The sequence below is a fragment of the Erythrolamprus reginae genome (genome assembly GCF_031021105.1).
Source record: "Erythrolamprus reginae isolate rEryReg1 chromosome 13 unlocalized genomic scaffold, rEryReg1.hap1 SUPER_13_unloc_6, whole genome shotgun sequence".
Taxonomy (NCBI): domain Eukaryota; kingdom Metazoa; phylum Chordata; class Lepidosauria; order Squamata; family Dipsadidae; genus Erythrolamprus; species Erythrolamprus reginae.
The window spans coordinates 256,282-263,417 of NW_027248450.1; positions in this window are offsets into that span (position 1 = coordinate 256,282).

Below are 7,136 nucleotides of genomic sequence, written 5' to 3' on the forward strand. Positions count from 1 at the left end.
GGTTTTTTTTCACTCTTTCCCCACCCCCTTTTTTGCCCCCGTCAAGCGCGTGGTGGCGGCGGCTGCACCTTTAAGAGAAGGGAGGGGCCCCTGCTTCTTTCGCCCCGAGAGTTCACGGCAGCATACGGGGCTTTGCATGCAGCCGGAGCAAGCCGCCCATCCACCCCCTTCCCCTCCTTCCCCCTTCCGTGACCCTCCGTCTCCGTCCCCGCCCGCAACACCCGAGACCCCGTCATGGGCTGCTGCCCACAAGGGGGGAGGGAACGCTATGGGAGTAATGAAATTTTTAGCAGACCGGCAGGATCACATCATAAAAAAAATAAAGTTTTAAATTTATTTTTTTTAATCATTTGCGCATGCGTTGTTGTGCTAGCCAGCAGGCTAGCCGGGATGGGGCAAAGGGAGGGCGAGGAGAGAGAATGAGGCAGGCTGCGGTGGCCAATCAGCACCGCATTCCCGAGGTGCATAAAGCAAAACTGCAGCCAGCAGCTAAGGAGGTTTTTTTACTTTGGAGGCAACGCAGAGCTTAGGATCCAGGGCGTCTCTCGATTGTGCTCTTTCCCTGGACTGGGAGCAGCCCTGCATGGGGGGATATGAGTTGCCTCCTCTCTCTTCATCAGCCCACCCCCACTCCTCCGTTTCTCTCTCTCTTTTTTTTTTTAAACTCCCCCCCATCACCAGCTAAGGCATGCCAGCTAAGATCAGGCTTTGAAATGAAACCCCCCTTTCCCCTCTCAACCCCCGAATCTATGCATTCTTCCCACGGCGACCCCTTCCCTTTGGGCAGAGGGGGAACCGGCGGGACCCACTGCCTGATCCAAAGGGATCCCAGAGATCCTGAGACTTGGCTCTTCAGCCCTTCCGCCCCACTCCACCCCTTTCCCTTTCTGTCCTTCCTCTGTCTTCTTTCCTTTCTCTTTCCCTCCTCTCCCCCTTCCTTTCCCTTTCCCTTATTCTTTCCCTTTCTTTTCCTTTCCTTTCCCTTTCTGTCCTTCTTCTAGCTCCTTTTCCTTTCCCCCTCCCCCTTCATTTCTCTTTCCCTTTCCTTTTGCTTTCTTTCTCTTTCCTTTCCCTTTCTGTTCTTCTTCTGTCTTCCTTTCCTTTCCCTTTCTTTTTTGCACATTCTCTCCTTCTTCTATCTTCTATCTTCTTTCCTTTCTTTTCCTTCACATTCTTTTCCTTTCCTTTCTCCTTCTGTCCTTACTCTATCTTCTTTCCTTTCCTCTCCCTTTCTTTCCCCCCCTCTTTATTCCACTTTTTCTCCCCCCTCTTTCCCCCTTCCTCGTTTCTTTACTACTTTTATTTTCTATTTTATGCCATGATAATAAAAATAATTTGTTTTACGATGGATTATGCAAATTTCCATGAGGGAAAACGTCTCTCTCTCTCTCTCTCTCTCTGTGTGTGTCTCTGTGTGTCTCTCTCTGTGTGTGCAGCCAGATGTTTCCAGCCCCAGAGAAAGAATCCGCATGGGGGGGGCCGCGGGTGTCGCGAGGAAGCGTTTATCTCGGCCGTTGGAGGTGGGCGGGGCCAGAACGAGGAACAGCACCAATGGGAATTCTCCCTGCTTGAGCGTCATCGGCTTCTGGGCAGAGTCCTTTGTGGCTTCACCTGAAGGAGGAGAGAGAGAAGCGGTGGGGGGGAGGGGGGATTTTGGCTTCCCTGGGCGGAACTCTCTCCTCCAGGGGCTGAAGTCAAGGGAGAGTTTGCCCGGAGACCGATGACGCTGGAGAAGGGAGAATTACCATTGGTCCTACTCCTTTCTGGAAGCTCATACTTCCCAATTTCGAGGAAACTCCATCGTGGGCTCAGCAGCCTTTTTTCGATTCCTTCGCTTGGCGCAGAGAGGGAACCGGCGGGGAATCCCACTGCCTGAGCCCAAGGGATCCACGGGATCTTGAGACAGGTCGTTTTCTGGGGGGAGGGAGGGCGCTCAGAAGGAAAGGGGTGAGGCAGGGCGGGGCCAGGCAGGGGAGGCCAGAAGGAGGGGCCAGGGCCAGGCAATTCAGCTGGTTCAGGTGAACACATGAACAGAGTTGGAAGGGACCTTGCAGGTCATCTAGTCCAACCCTCCACCCACACAACGGAACCTACATCTGTCTCTACATAGGATCGAAATACCAACCTCCTGAACCAGGGAGAACTAGCTAAATCCCACCACTCCTCCGTTCCCTGTATTTTTCTCTTCCCTCCATCCTTCCCTCCTCCCTCCTCTCTCTCTCCTTCTCTCTCCCTCCCCAAGTCATTTAGCCCCAGATCTTCCCAAGGCCTTTCACTCCCCGTTTTTGCTTTTTATTCCATATACTTTTTTTAAAGGAAAATATATTTTATTGAACAGTTTTAAAACATATATATACAAATATGCATATGTACAAAACCATCTTTCAAAAGACACCACATGACATTACATAACAAGACCTAAACACTAAACAATATTCATTTATCAATGTTGTATATTGGTATATTTTCTCTGTATCTGTAACACTTGTTCATTAATTTATCTACATTCACATAATTCATTAAACTTTCAGTGCAAATTGGGTGCTTTGGGGTGGAGCTCCAAATTTTGCTACTGGAACTGCATTCCTGACCGTTCCTGTAGAAGCCTATCACTGGTTAGGGTCCATGAGATTCCACAGATTCAAGGCTTGTTCCTGAAAAATGCCCCTACCACTGCCCCCTCCTTCCATCTCAGTCCCCAGGTGTGCCTTGTGAAGGGGGGTGGGGCTCTCCTCCCACTTAGGGCTCAGTCTGTGTTGATCTCCCCTTCTCTCTTCTCTCCGTGCTCTGGGATCAGGAGGGGGTGGTCCTTGCTCTTCGCCTGAGCTCTGCCTCTCTTCCTCCTCCCCCTCCTCCTCCCCCTCCTCCCTGTCTGCAAGCCTTTCTAATCCTGAACAGCCTTGCCTGGACTGACTCTGCCCTTCCCCAGTTCCCTCCAAGGCCAACGGAGCCCCCCTCTCCATCTTTGTCGGCTCTTCTTCCAGCTCATCCTCCCCTGCAGATTCAGACTCCGAGGGGGGCATGACAAAGGCTATCAATGTCCTTAATGGATGTCAGTAAGTTTCTCTTTTTCAAGCAGTGCATTTTTTTCAGAGTTGCAGGAAGAATAATCTGGACTTCCTGCAATAACACCTATAAAACCTCCCTTTCCCCATCGCAGATGGCCGTACTTGTGGGTCAGCCAGGAGTTCTGCCACTTGTGCATGGCAGAAATTGGGTGAAAAGGTCCCAATGGGAAGCTCGTCCTGGAAAGAGGGGCCCAGGGGGTCTCTGGGGTCCCCTCCTCCTCCCACCAAGGAGTCTTCCTGTGTTCTGCATTGGAGGATGGAGGCAGAAAGCAGGCCAGGCTGGGATCAATCCTCTCAGTTCTGGAAACCTGCAGAGACCCGGCCGACTCCTTGCACACAGACTGGACGACCCCCAAAACCCCTTGTCCTCAGGTCTGTGTGACAGACAGGAGAGGGGGGGGGTCCATATTCCCCCCGTGTTGAGAGAAGGCTGTTCCTTGTAACGCAGATGGCCCCTTTGAGCCCTCTTTCCAACCAGGGGTCTCCTCTGTCCAGAGGGTGGACTTTGCTGTCTCCCAAGAGAGTCTCCCCAGTTCCCCGGAGGTCCCCTTGCCCCATATTCGCCCTGAGGGTGCAGATAAACCCCCAGGGGGCCTCAAAGGCCTCTCAGAGACCTCATGGCTGACCTTCACAATGCTCACCACCAAACGACTGCAAAGGGGATAAATCCTTCCATTCCCCACCATTCAGTCAGAACTGAAGAAGCTTCTGGCATGGGAAGGGAAATGTTTTCAAGGGAAAAAACCCCAAGAAATCATGGCTGTCTTTTGAAAAGCCCCTTTGGGATCTGCGTTGATGATGCTGCAAAGAGGGAGGGGGCTTTCGGAGTCTCTTCTGTCCCTGAACAAGGAAACGGGATGAAGTGGAAGAGCCTCGGGTCTTGTGCCTGAGGTTCCCTTGGCAAATAGGAGGTGAACCTGCCAGGCCTGTTTTGGAGGTATTAGGTTTGCCGTGGGTCAATGTTCCCTCTAATTGTTTTTCGGTGTGGGCGGAAAAGTATAGTGGCTGAGCGACAGTCCCTTTGGGACTGGGCGGCATGGAAGAATGAATGAATGAATAAATAAATAAATAAATCCCTTCTTTTTTATTAAAAGAAATTAATAATAAAACAAAACAAAAATCTATTACTATTATTATCTTCTCTTTTTCCATCCCTGTCAACTCCCCCCTTGTGTGTGTGTGTGTGTGTGTGTGTGTGTGTGTGTGTGTGTGTGTGAACTCCTGAACCATTTCCAATAAGAGGTGAGCTATTGGAAATGGTTCAAGAGTTCACACACACACACACATAACCGCTGGGTTTTTTTCCCTGTTATTATTTGGGTGCCTTTTACTATATGCTTTAAATCAAGAGTCATTTTTCTCTCTTTCTCTCTCCCCCTCTTGCTCTCTCTCTCTTTTTCTCACTTTCTCTCTCCCTCTCTTTCTCTCTCACTTTCTCTCTCCCTCTCTCTCGTTTTCTTTTTTCTTTCTCTCTCACTCTTTCTATCTCTCTTGCTTTCTTTCTCTTCTCTCTCTTGCTAACTCTCTCCCCCCCTTTCTCTCGCGCCCCAAGGCAGGAGGCGGTGGTGGAGGAGAGGGGGCGGATTGGGCAGGTGGGGGGCAGGGCCGAGAAGCCAGGGGTGCATTTGGCTGGAGGCACCATGGGGAGACAGGGGCGGCCGCGGCTCCCTTTCCTCCTACTGCCGCCCCTCCCCGCCCCTCCCCCCGCAAGCTGGCAGGGGGATGGGGAGCGCACGCCCATGGAAAAGGGCGCACGTGGGGTATTTTGGGGCATGCACATGTGCACAGCTTACAGGGAACAGTGCCGTGGGTGATGGATATTATTTGATGGCTGAGTCCATGGACACAGGTGGGGTTGAACCAAGGTTTGGATGGTCCCTTCTGGGAAAGCCCCTTAGAACCTGGCCATCCTAGGGTCCACATTCAGGGCTCTGCTTCGTGACCCAGGCAAGAACACCAAAGGTGGCTTATTCTTAGCCTTCCATCCCTGAGCAAGGGTGGGATCTGTGCTTTGCCTGCCACGGCTGGTTGCTGGCGGTTTCAGGTAGGCAGAATTCAACAGAATGTAACAGAAGGGACCTTGAAGGTCTTCTAGCCCAACCCCCAATCTTTTCTTTAAAAGCTCCAGCAATGGAGCCCCTATTAGGAATAAGCTTTACTAGCCTTTTTAAGAAAACAAGTCAGTTATAGTTAATTCATTTTTTTCTTCAATCCACAGAAATTGGTGTCTGCAATTGTCACCAGAGTCACGAACTGAAGATGTGGAGGCTGCGATAATCACTGTGGAACCCTACATCCCGGAATCCATCAACCCCAACATCACCATAACTGATGAACGATGGATGGCAGACCTTCTGCCTTGCACGACAATGTAATGTTTGGTAAGTGTTTGAACTATTTTGGTTGTCTATTTTTCTTTATTTTTCTTTTTAAAATATATTCTGTTATTGGTTTTTTTAATTAAAAATAAACTATAACACACAAAATACAAAAAATAAAACACACACAGAAAAAACTCCTCAACATTAAAATAAATGTTGGACAATTTGTGACATGCCTGTAATATTACACTTGGACTATGGAAGCTAACAGGAAAGAAAACTAGAATCCTTTAATGTTAATTTGGTTGCTCGGTTTTATCCATTGTTTTGTTTCTTGCTTACTATTTCATTATTATTAAAATCTTCAATCTGTGCTTCTTTTGCCCAAGGACAAATTGCAGCAACCATCACATTGTCGACCAGGCCTGAAGGTCTGACATCGTCTTTCATCAATTAAGGTGATGTGAGAATTGATGGATTGCTGTATGGGGGTTCCGCAGTGATGGAGGCCTCCTCATCTTCAGATGGTGTTTCTGGTGACACAGACCCCAAAGACGAACAATGTCACTTTCCAGGGTCTCCAAGGAACTTGGATGGGCTCTCACTGGATGGTCGCACCAGTTCTCTATTTATTTATGTAAACATCAAAGTACAATTGTATGTTTTATCTGTATCTAAATTATTGTATTTTTTAAAATTTAATTTTAGAATGTATTTTATTCCAACTTCATTTTAAATCGTATTGTATTTCAATTTCATTTTAAATCATCTTGTATTCCAAATTCATTTTAAATTGTATTATATTAAATTCAATTTTCAACTGTTCTATCAAATTTTAATAATAATTTGTTTCTGGAACTTTGCATTTTGATATGACCCAAGAGCTGATCCATAAAAACTCATGTTATGTCAAACTATGACTAAAGTGACCAGTTTTAAACATTGGCAACGAGGGACACCATTGGCCGGGGTGGGGGTGGATCTTGATTAAAATTTTGGTGTAAACAGAGCAAAAAAATGTTTTTTCTTTTTCTTTCTATCTCTCTTCCTCCCTCCTTTTCTCTCTCTCCCCCTCCCCCTCCCCCTTTCTCTTTTCCTTCCTCTTTTTCTCTTTCCCTTCCTCCATCTCTTTCTCTCTCCCTCCTTCCCTCCCTCTCGCTCTCTTTCTCTCTCTCTCCCTCCCTATTTTTCTTTCTCTCCCTCTCCCCCTTTCTCTCTCTTCCCCTTCTTTTCTTTCTCTCTTCCTCCCTCCTTTCTCTATTTTCTCTTTCTCTCCCTCCCACCTTTCCTCTTTCTTTCTTTCTCTCCCTTCCTTTTTTGTCTTTCTCCCTATTTTTCTTTCTTTCTCTCTCTCCCATCCTTCCCTCCCTCTCATTTTCCCTTCTTTCTTTTCCTTTTCTCTCCTTCTCTTCCTTTCTGTCTCTCTCTCTCCCTCCTTCCCTCTCTCATTCCCTTTATACTTCTCTCTCTTTCTCGCTCCCTTTCTATTTCTCTCTCCTTCTCCCTCCTCCCTTTCTCTCTCCCTCCCTCTCTCGCCTTTCCTATCTTCCTTCCTCTCTTTTTTTCTCTCTCTGCAACTTTTCCACAACTTCCCCTTCTAGCTACTACGAGGTTGGCGGCCCTGAAACTGCTCCCTTTCGGCTTCCGCCTCCTTGCAAAAGAAACGTCCCGCGCCGCCCACCCCCACCCCACCCCCTTCAGCCTCAACAAAATTGGTGGCCGTCACCCTCGTCCTCCCACTGCCCCT